This window comes from Canis lupus, chromosome 7, assembly GCF_003254725.2.
Source record: "Canis lupus dingo isolate Sandy chromosome 7, ASM325472v2, whole genome shotgun sequence".
Lineage (NCBI taxonomy): Eukaryota > Metazoa > Chordata > Mammalia > Carnivora > Canidae > Canis > Canis lupus.
Window position 1 is genome coordinate 58,307,811 of NC_064249.1, and position 11,534 is coordinate 58,319,344.

The following is an 11,534-nucleotide window of genomic DNA, read 5'->3' on the forward strand; positions in this document are numbered from 1 at the left end:
GAGGTAAACATGACAATATAAAACATGCTGACCCTAAAAGAGGTGTTTCTATCACATTCAAACACATCATAGATAATAGCAAATGGTAGAAGTTAAAAAAAGGAAGGAAAGAGAATATCTTTCAGCCCATTAAGGGCTTTTTTGGGGAGGAGACAGTGAGAACACTTTACATGTATTTCTTTGGACTAGGGATTAAATGCATGGCCGACTTTAGGAATATTAATAATTGGATGCCTCACATAAGCCAAGAAATGTGGCATCCTTCTAAACACAATTTTGAAAGTTTTTGTCTGAAAGGCTGAGACCAAGGCAGAGTGGGAGGACCCATGGAGAGAGAGTCAGTGTTTCTTATATTATAACTAAAATATTAGTTCTGCCTGAGAAATTGCATTTTTCCCCCAGAAAGACCTTAAATATAATCAAACCCACCTTTCTCAGAAGACCATTTAGTGACCATGTTGTTACTCAAGAATGGTCCGTTGGATTCTCATTAACCTCCATGCTGATCCTACATGATTTATCAATATCTTCCTTCCATCTACATCCAATATTCTGTTCCAGATGAGTTCTGGTAAGCACACCATTATCCATCCTACTACACTCCAGGGGCTGTGTCCACTTTCTTGTGGCCCTGGTATAATTTGACTGATGAGATGACACTCTTATTATCACTGGATTTTCTCACTTCCACCTCCCCCTGACTCCAGCAGAAAGCGTGAAAGGTACATTTGGTGGGCCAAATTCAAAAATTCAAAGGCTTAGAAAATACTACAAAGGACAACCTGGCATTAATAAATAGTCTTTTTCAAGGCATAGGGAACCTTGCCTTGAAAAAGAAAACATATTTTCTTTAAGTATGTTATGTAGTTCTAATATAGCTTCTGGTTCAATTACCCTAATATCAGTGATTTAAATATTATTAACATTAGGTATCAACTTTATTTGATCATCTATAGTGATTTCATGAAAATCCCCATTCACGTAAAAAAGAAAGAAAAATAGATTTTTAAAATATATTTTGTTCCACAATGGGGAAATCCATAAAGATTCTCATAGGAACTTCTGATCCAGTATAATCTAGAGAACTTTCTTTCCCTCAAACTCTCACTAAAACAAAACAAAAGAAACTTATTTCCATTTTATACTACCTATCTTGCTTTTTTTTCCCCAAATTTTATTTAAATTCTAGTTAGTTAACAAATAGTGTAATATTAGTTTCAGGAATGTCACTTACATGTAACACCCAGTGCTCATCATAGCAAGTGCCCTCCTTAATACCCATCACCCACCTCCCTCCATCAACCCTCTGTTCTCCATCATTAAAAATCTCTTATGGTTTGTTTCCCTCTCTCTCTGTCAATCTCTCTCTTTCCCCCTCTTTCCCATATGTTCATCTGTTTTGTTGCTTAAATTCCATATATGAGTGAAATCATATGGTATTTGTCTTTCTCTGACTTATCTTCCTTACCATAATACACTCTAGTTCTATCCACATCATTGTGAATGGCAAGATTTCATTCTTTTTGATGGCTGAGTAGTATTCCATTATATGTATATATATATATATATATATATATATATATATACATATATATATATGCCAATTCTTCTTTATCCTTCATCAGTTGATGGATGCTTGGGCTCTTTCCATAGTTTGACTATCATTGATAATGCTGCTATAAACGTTGGGGTGCATATGTCCCTTTGAATCAGTGTTTTTGTATCCTTTGGGTTAATACCTACTAGTGCAAATGCTGGGTCACAAGGTAGTCCTATATTTAACTTTTTAAGGAACCTCTATACTATTTTCCAGAGTGGCTACACTGGTTTACATTCCTACCAAGAGAGAAAAAAGTGTTCCCCTTTCTCAATATCCTCACCAACATCTGTTGTTTCTTGTGTTGTTAATTTTAACCATTCTAACAGGTGTGAGGTGGTATCTCATTGTGGTTTTAATTTATATTTCTCTGAAGATGAGTGATATTGAGCATTTTTTTCAAGCATCTGTTATCCATCTGGATGTCTTCTTTGGAAAAATGTTGATTCATGTCTTCTGCCCATTTCTTAACTGGATTATTTGATGTTGGGGTGTTGAGTTTGGTAAGTTCTTCATAGATTTTGGATTTTAATACTTTACTAGATATGTCATTTGCAAATACCTTTTCCCATTCTTTAGACTGCCTCTTAATTTTGTTGATTGTTTCCTTTGCTGTGAGAAGCTGTTTCTCTTGATGAAGTTCCAATAGTTCATTTTTGCTTTTGTTTCCCTAGCCTCCAGTGACATGTCTAGGAAGAAGTTGCTATGGCCGAGGTCAGAGTGGTTGCTGCCTATATTCTCCTCTAGAATTTTGATGGTTTCCTGTCTCACATTTAAATCTCACTTATTTTGAATTTATTTTTGTGTATGGTGTAAGAAAGTGGTCCAGTTTCATTCTCCTGCATGTTGCTGTCCAGTTTTTCCAACACAATTTGTTGAAGAGACTGTCTTTATTCCACTGGCTATTTTTTTTCTGCCTCGTCCAAGATTAGCTACCCATAGAGTTGAGGGTCCATTTCTGGGTTTGCTATTCTGTTCCATTGTCTCTGTGTCTGTTTTTGTGCCCGTACCACACTGCCTTGATGATCAGGGCTTTGTAATACAGCTTGAAGCCTGGGATTGTGAGGTCCCCTGCTTTGCTTTACTTTTTCAACATTACTTTGGCTATTCGGAATCTTTTGTGGTTCCAAACAAATTTTAGTATTGTTTGATCTAATTCTGTGAAAAATGTTGGTGGGAGCACCTGGGTGGCTCAGTTGGTTAAGCATCTGACTCTTGATTTTGGCTCAGGTCGTGATCTCAGAGTCGTGAGATTGAGCCCTGTGTTGGGCTCCATGCTGGACTTGGAGCCTGCTTAAGATTCTCTGTCCCTCTGCCCTTCCCACTGCTCATGCTCTCTCTTTCTCTCTCTAAAAAAAAGTGTTGGTAGTATTTTGAGGAGGGATTGCATTAAATGTGTAGATTTCTTTGGGTAATATAGAAATTTTAATAATGTTTGTTCTTCCAATCCATGAGTATGGAATTTTCCCCATTTCTTTGTGCCCTCATTAATTTCTTTCCTAAATTTTCAGTATGTCGATCCTTTACTACTTTGCTTAGTTTTATTCCTAGGTACCTTACGGTTTTTGGTGCAATTGTAAATGGGATAAATTCCTTGTTTTCTTTTTCTGCTGCTTCTTTATTGGTGTATAGGAATGCAACCAATTACTGTACCTTGATTTTATATCCTGCAATTTTGATGAATTCATGTATTAGTTTTTGCAACTTTTTGGTGGAATCTTTTGGGTTTTCTACATAGAGTATCATGTCATCTGCAAATAGTGAAAGTTTGACTTCTTCTTTGCTGATTTTGTTGAGTCTAAAACTTCCAGTACTATGTTAAATAGAGGTGGTGAGAGGGGACAGCCCTGTCTTGTTCCTGATTGTAGAGGAAAAGTCTTAGATTTCCCACATTAAGGATGATATTAGCTATGGGTCTTTTGCATATGGCTTTCTTGATGTCATGTTTACCCACTTTGTTGATGGTTTTTATCAAGAATGGATGATGTATTTTGTCAAATGCTTTTTCCACATCTATTGAGAGAATGGTATGGTTCCTATCCTTTCTTTTATTCATGTGGTGTATCACACTGATTGATTTGTCGATATTGGACCACCCGAGCAGCCCATGAATAAACATTATCCTCTCATTAGCCCAATCCAGAAACAGAGGAACTGGATTCTAGATTTCTTGGTTATCTTCTAGAGTCAGTGACTTGGCTTATTCTCAGTCTTAAACATCTCTCTTCTTGGTCCCTTCCTCTCCATCCTCAATGTCCCTGTCCTAATTCTCTTCCTTCATTCCTTTCACTTGGATAATTGTATTACTCTCCTTAATTATATTTCTTCATCTTTACTTACCTTCCTCTACTCCATCCTCAATATCCCCTCCAGAATGATCTCTCCAACACAGGTATCTGATGAGTCAACAACAAATGGAAATATAATTAGTAAAAACTTAGAGAATAAGCTAATCTTCTGCATAATATGCCACATTTTTCTTAGTGTGAACCTTACATAAATGTAGTATCTTACTTGATTCAACATTCCATTTTCCTTTTCTGAATTGCTTAGTGTTCCCAGACCTCATTACACTCGTGCTTTCATATCTGATACTCCTTTCATCTGTCACGTCTGCTGCTGATTGTTACCCACTTGCTCTTCATTCTGTCAGTCTTAGCTCAAGTCTCCTCTGCTCTTTAAACACATCTTCGAGTTTCTTAGATAACTGTCAGCTATCTGCTTTAAGTTCTTTCTGTATCTGGCATATAGCTTTAATATAGCAACAGCACATTGCATTTTTTTAGTCAGTGTGTATGTCCATTCTATCTCCATTCCATAAGGTCTTGGAGGGTAGACACCAATCCCATCCTCCATATTTGTGTCTTGAGTTCCTAATATAGAGCTTGAAAGGAGTAGACACATAGTACATATTTTGTGGAATAACCAAATTTTCCAAATAATCTCTTATATGGCTGCAAGAACAGAAAAAGACATTATAGGTTTTCCAAGATGTGATTAATATTAAATAATTTCACATTCATAGCCACATTATGATCCCTAGCTTTTAAAATGATTTGGTCTTTGTGAGAGACAAACTACAATAGGATGCTGACATCGCCACAATTTTTGCCAATGAAGATAAACAGTAATAAGGGAATCATTTCCCACTGGTTGTCAGACGAATATGAACTGGAAAATCTTATCTATTAGAGTGTAGGAATCCTAAATTCAGACACTTATATTTGTTCTGTGAGACTCAAATTGTGATGAAAAAGTACATTTTATATTCCTAAGGCATTACGTGAATGATAAGATACTCATCTCTTTTTTCCCCTACAAGGAATAGGACAAGATACATTATCAATTTCAAAAACTTAAACTTTGATTATAGCGGGTAGATAGCGAGTTTATTGATGAGATAACATAGAGTTAGGTGGTTGCTAAGGATGCAGAAGTGAGCATTACCTTATGTGTCCCATATTAGCTTTGTCAATAAATATGAAACTTGAATTTCTTTTATTTTTTAAATATTTTATTTATTCATGAGAGACACAGAGAGAAAGAGAGAGGGAGAGAGAGAGAGAGAGAGAAAGAGAGAGAGAGGCAGAGACACAGGCAGAGGGAGAAGCAGGCTCCATGCAGGGAGCCCGACGTGGGACTCGATCCCGAGACTCCAGGATCACGCCCTGGGCTGAAGGTGGCGCTAAACCGCTGAGCTACCTGGGCTGCCCGAATTGCTTTTATTTAAATAGCAAATTTTACAAAGATTTTAGTATAAAGTGACAATGTCAACTTACTTTGACTTGAAAATTCCTCACTTGAAAAATTACTTCTCTTTCTAAATGTTATGTTCAAGTCATCCTCCTGATAAGGTAATCTATGCATATACAGGAGAAATATCATTAAAATAATTTATTCTTGGGTCTTCCCTGATCCAGAGAATATTTAAAAAAAAATTCTTAAAAAAAAAAAATTCTTGTGTACTGCTCAATGCAAAAAGTAAAGCTCAAGTTGGTTTTAAAAAAGCTTAAGACATCACATATCTTTAATATACACATATACATAAATCTTATATTTATACTTATAAATAAGTATACAGACATAAATGTAATCACTGCCAGATTAAAATAAGAAGATAGGTGCTTGAGAAGTAGTATGAATAAGATTAAATTGGATACTAACTTTTTACAAATACTTTCAGAGTTCAAACATAGATGCTGGCTTAGCTGTAGTCATATGTGAAAATGATTCTCCCAAACAAGTTGCATTTGTTTCTTTCTTTCTTTCTTTCTTTCTTTCTTTCTTTCTTTCTTTCTTTCTTTTTTTTGCATTTGTTTCTATGTTTAGAAATCTCCATTCCTTGTCCAGGACTGCTATCTTCAGTCATGTTCACCCTCATGCTTCTCCCCAGTGTTTTGAGTTGACAAATTAAATGAAAATATATATTTCTTATCCAATAGTCAGTTGGAGTGATGTGAAGTATGTTGGAGGGACAAGAAAGCTTAGAGTAGGGGGCATGTTTCCTAGAAGTGGGAGCTTGTCAAGCTCCCACACACATACCGCTTACCATATTGTCAAGGTAGACAGAAATAAGATGCTCCTGATCTCTTGCTTCTTCTCCTCGCTTGGAGGAAGGAAAGGGAGAGGGTGGAAAAGAAAAGGAGAGACGCCAGACAGCCCTCCACTCCCTTCTGGCTTTGGTAGGCCCAAGAAGAGGAGGGGAGTAATTTTGAACTTTAATGAAGGTTGGGAGTTTGATTATTACTTTGCCTGAACATAAAATTTACTGGAATGTATCTCCTGGATCCATTGGAGCAATTAATGTAACAGGATGCTTTTATAAAGCAGACAATGACTGGAAAAGTTATGGGCTTCGCTTGAGGTTTATCCAGAAAAGGAGAAAATTAAGCCTCACTGAAAGGGTTAGCAGGAACAATGGAAAAAAAAAATTTGCTTCACTATTGCATCCATGAGTCTGAGTTGTGTGGTATTCTAGGTGACAACTGTGGCTTGCAGCAGCTTTAGATATGGCTGGGAAGGGAAGGGAAGGAGGAAGGGAATTTTGTTTTACACAAATTCACTATATACTAATATATATGAAAATAATCCTAAGCATTGGTGTTAAATAAGGATAAACAATTTGCTATTGTACATAGGCCATGTTAATGTGGTCTTTTTATATCACTAAACCTTTAGTGAGGTAAATTTTAAAATCGATACATTTTTGAAATCTGTGTTTCAGCTTATATTTACAATGCATTTTAAACTGCAATATTCTGTTTCTAAGATGTTTATGTTTGTGGAATATGGGAGATTTAGGGGTAATTTCCATTAAAATTTTATTATATTCATTTATAATTTATAGGGCTGTTATGAGGCTCAAATAAGATAATGCACCTTACAAGTCTTTGAAAACTTTAAAAAATGTTAGATATTATAAATACTATTATTGTATTAGTACTAACAATTACTTTATAGTTATGACACAAAATACTTTTGTCTTTAATTTTTGTGTCTTTCTAGCACTAGGAATATTAATATATAAAGTTATAAAAGCATCAGGTTATCAGACTGTATTATTTCTGTTTTGAATTTTAAAAGCCATTTAATAATGGCTTTTATATTTGAATAAGTGTAGAAAGAGAAATCTAACCATAACACATACAAAAAAACAATATTTTTATCACTGTTTGATATTTTTTATTTAAATTTTTACAATAATTTAAAATAGTTTATTGAATAAGTGGTAATACATGCTTCAATATATGACAAAATAATAACACATGTAGAAAGATACGGAAGGAACATTATTTAAATAATAGTTCAAAAAAGCCAGTCTTTGTGATCATCTCTTCTCTTGCCCACAATTAGTCAGTTTTGTATGATAGAACATGTACTTACAAATAACCTATTTTATACAATAGATTTTTTTTAACCCACCTTTCCGTGATTCACCCTACATTTGATATTTACTGGTCATTTATTGCAATCAGCTTTTTATGCCATTTCATATCAGTTTACTACATTTTTCTTAATCCCTGCATAATCCTCTATTGTACAGCTTTATAGTAATTTATCTGATATGTCTTCTACTTTTTTTTTTTTTTAAATCTGAGAGAGAGATAGAGACAGCAAGAGAAAGAGAACGAGTTGGGGAGAAGAGGGAGAAGCTCCATCCCAGGACCCTGGGATCATGACCTGAGCCAAAGGCAGATGCTTAAGCCCACTAAGCCACCCAGGTGCCCCTGTCACCTAATTCTTGATATTAACAGGGTCAGCTGAATTTTCAGATATTTTTATCTTTGAGAAAGCTGCTGGATGTTTCCTAAAAGTGGGCTTATTGGTGTATTGATTTGCAATATGAATTTTTGTATCTATACTTCTAAATTACTTTCCAAAAATAGACATATTCCATCCACAAAAGACAATAATACCTATTGTGTCATAGCTTCACTAACATAAGATCTTATTAAAATATTTTGTCTTGTTTCATTTGGAAGTTTAGAAATGGGGCATTGTTGCTATTTATAGTATATTTCTTTTTTGGTGTATGTGAAAGATCTGAACATTTCTAAATTGATTTCCATCTAGTTTTCAGTTTCTCTGAAATTATTATTCATATAATTTGCTTTTCCTTTAAATGAGATTTTTTGTATTATTGATTAGTAAGATAAGTTTAATAATTTTTTTATTTTTATTTTTTTAGAGAAGTTTAATATTAGATTTGTCCTATGACTCTATCTAGCTTTCCTTTTGTGTAGGCAAGAATTCTCAACATTGTAAAGCTACGCATAATTCTGACATTAGAATAATTTTGACTGAAACAGATTCATTTAAAAAATTCCTCCTTTTTATTTTGTGAAAAGATTATGAAAAATTAATCTGGAGAAATAAACATGTGGAGTCCAAGAGAACAAAAAGAATGCTACTAGCTAATTCAAACAGACTAAAAAATTAAAAAAATCAACAGATCAAGAGATTAGAATGTGAAGTCCAGGAGAAGACTAGGTTTATCTCATAATTTATGATTGTGGCATTTTAAGTTAATGGGGGATATTATAGATAACTTAATAACAGATTAAAAGCTACATCCAAAATATGTTACTATTTCTTTTTAAAAATATTTTATTTATTTATTCATGAGAGACAGAAAGAGAGAGAGAGAGAGAGAGAAAGGCAGAGACACAGGCAGAGGGAGAAGCAGGCTCCATGCAGGGAACCTGAAGTGGGACTCGATCCCGGGTCTCCAAGATCACGCTCTGGGCTGAAGGCAGGGCTAAACTGCTGAGCCATCCAGGCTGCCCAAATTTGTTACTATTTGTATTAGAATTAACTCTGTATCAATTTACATGTATAAATAAAAATAAGAAATGCTAGAAGATAACATAAATATTGTTTCCTATTTTTTTGAGTGTTGGTTATGGTCTTAAGGACAATATAAAACAAAAAATTCCTAAAGGAAAAATATATGACAATAAAATAGACATGCAATTAACAAAACACACCAGAAAATAAAAGACAGACAACAAACTCTAAAAATATTTATAACACATAAGCAGTATTTAAGGAGCTTATAGAAATGGATTTGCTAAAGTAGCAAATGAAGTCATCATTTTAATAGAGCCATTTTTCTGATATGTTTTGATGCAGTTTTTTTTTTTTCTTGGACATGACATTTCGATTAGTCTGGGAAGAAACCAAATTCTTTGAGCCAAACATCACCAAAAAATAGAAGACAGTGAACTGCATGCTCTTTACCTTTTGGAAATTGGTCTGAAGGGTTCTGTGAGCATGAGCTGCAGAGAAATAGTCCTTTCTGCATCATCTCATGGAGTTTCTGCCCAAACTCCAAACAGATTAAAGAGACTCTTCCCTCTGACCTTTTCAAGTGGTTCCTGTCAACTAGCCCCATGTCCCATATTAGAAGAGAAGCCACACAGCTGAAATGGTAGGCCACTGGGACAGACTACCACCTTACAGCTAAGAAGGACAATAGGGCTCTGTTGATCAAGAACGTCGGTTCCATGAAAGAATGTTTTATGAAAAAACAAAGCAGGCAAGCACACCAGCTGTACCAAAGAGAGAACTTGGAAGCATATATAAGGAGGTGAACAACCAACAGTCTTTTTCTTCTGGAGATTGAGGGGATGGTGAATTCATTAATTCTGATTTTTTTTTTGAAATGTACATTTGAAGTTTCACCATGTGTTTATAGCTTCTACTTTTCTTCTAGGATATTTGTAATATGTGACTCCTTGAACAGTCTGTGGCCCTCTTCTAGTATCAGTTTGCATGGAAGTAAATTTGGTTTTCCAGCAAATGAGTTGTTTCTCCCCTACAGCATCCTTCATTATATACAGGGACATTGGAATGATAAGTAATCCAGGAGACAGGAGGGGTGGGAGAGAGGGAGAGGTGGAAGGAGGAAGGGAGATAGGTAGGGAAGGAGAGAACACAAACAATATGAAGCTGCCTGCTTTAAGAAATAGAAATCGAATCCTACTAAGGGAAAAATGCCTGTTGTTTCTCTACCTTTGTGGAAGAGCTGGGTGTGTTTTCATCTAACTACAGGACTAGATTGAAGCTCAGAAGAAATTCACTTGAAGGAGATTTGTTTGCTGGTCCTCAGGGAAGAGTTAGCAGCCAGGGGATGATACATGGAGAGAGCTCAGTCTTGGGGTGCCTCACTCGACCTTCCCCAGTTGGTGAAAACTCTGCATGGTTCTTTCTATGGCATCTTGCATCGTGACCAGTGGCTGGGGGTCCATGACCTTTTTGGTCCTTTCACAGCTGTAATCGTGAATGTACCATCCAGTGAGACCCACATTGGTTGGAAAGTGGGCTGCAGTTGGATTATAGAACTGGTTGCCATGGCCACACTGTAGGAAATGTGGTACCTGGGAGCTTTCTCACTCATGGCCACATCTCAGGAGAGGTGCTCGGCCGCTAGGATGTGTCGGTGCACCTTGTCCACAAAGGTGAAGTCCACCAAATTCTCCCCATTTCCAATCACAAACTTCATCTTGCCTTTCCTGGATGCCTAAATGAGGATGGGGGCCAGCTAGGGTTCCTTGTACCTAAAATGCCATAAGGGCAGACGGCCATGGTTAAGAAATGTCTCTCAGGGTCATTGCCCCCAGGACTGCTCACTCCTATAAGATTTTTTGTCTCCACATAGTAGTCTATGGGCTTCACGGCAAATAGATGGTCTTCAGTTCCAATTTTGATTGACACCCTCAAAGATGATACTGGCACTACTAATTAAAATGAGTTTCTGAACCCCAGCCTCTTTGCAAGTTTCATTGCTATTCTTGGTGCCAATATAATTCACTATGTAAAAGAGTTTTTTGTTGTTACTAGATGGTGAGGGCGACACACAGTGGACAACAGAGCTTATACCTTTCAGAATTGGGTACAGATCCGGTTGGCTATAGAAGACTCCGAAGGAATGTCGGACCCTTACTGCATATCAAATACATTGACAGTGTGGCCTCTTGCCAGAAACTGCTCCACCAGGTGCTGCCCTAGGAACTCGGAGCCTCTGATCACTCTGCACGTATGGGCCATCCAAAGGTTGTCGCCCCCAGCTGGTAGAGGCTCCCACAACCAGTCTCAGTGTGCCCACAGCTTGCATCCTAAGACCTCCTGCTGCTGGAGCCACCATTTTCTCTGATGCAGTCATTTTGATGTCAAAGATGTTTGGTAAGGGTATTATTATTAACCTTATTTTTCATAAATAATTTTTTTCTTCTGACATTAAACTTAACACACTTTCATAGCTATTACACACAAATTGCAATGAAGAAAGTTATAATTATCCATAATCCAAGAATAATCATTTTCAATATATTTGCTGAATATATTTCTAGGTTCTGTTGTTCTTCTCTCTTTCCTTCTTTCCCTGCCCCATCCCTCTTTCTCTCCTCTCTACCTTCTAAAACAAAAGTACCATCCT

General features: G+C 36.2%; 1 pseudogene; it reads right to left on the reverse strand.

Annotated features, from left to right (window-relative positions):
* Positions 1 to 10,263: 10,263 nt before the first annotated feature.
* On the reverse strand, positions 10,264 to 11,146 carry LOC112648182 (sterol-4-alpha-carboxylate 3-dehydrogenase, decarboxylating-like; annotated as a pseudogene).
* Positions 11,147 to 11,534: the final 388 nt, after the last annotated feature.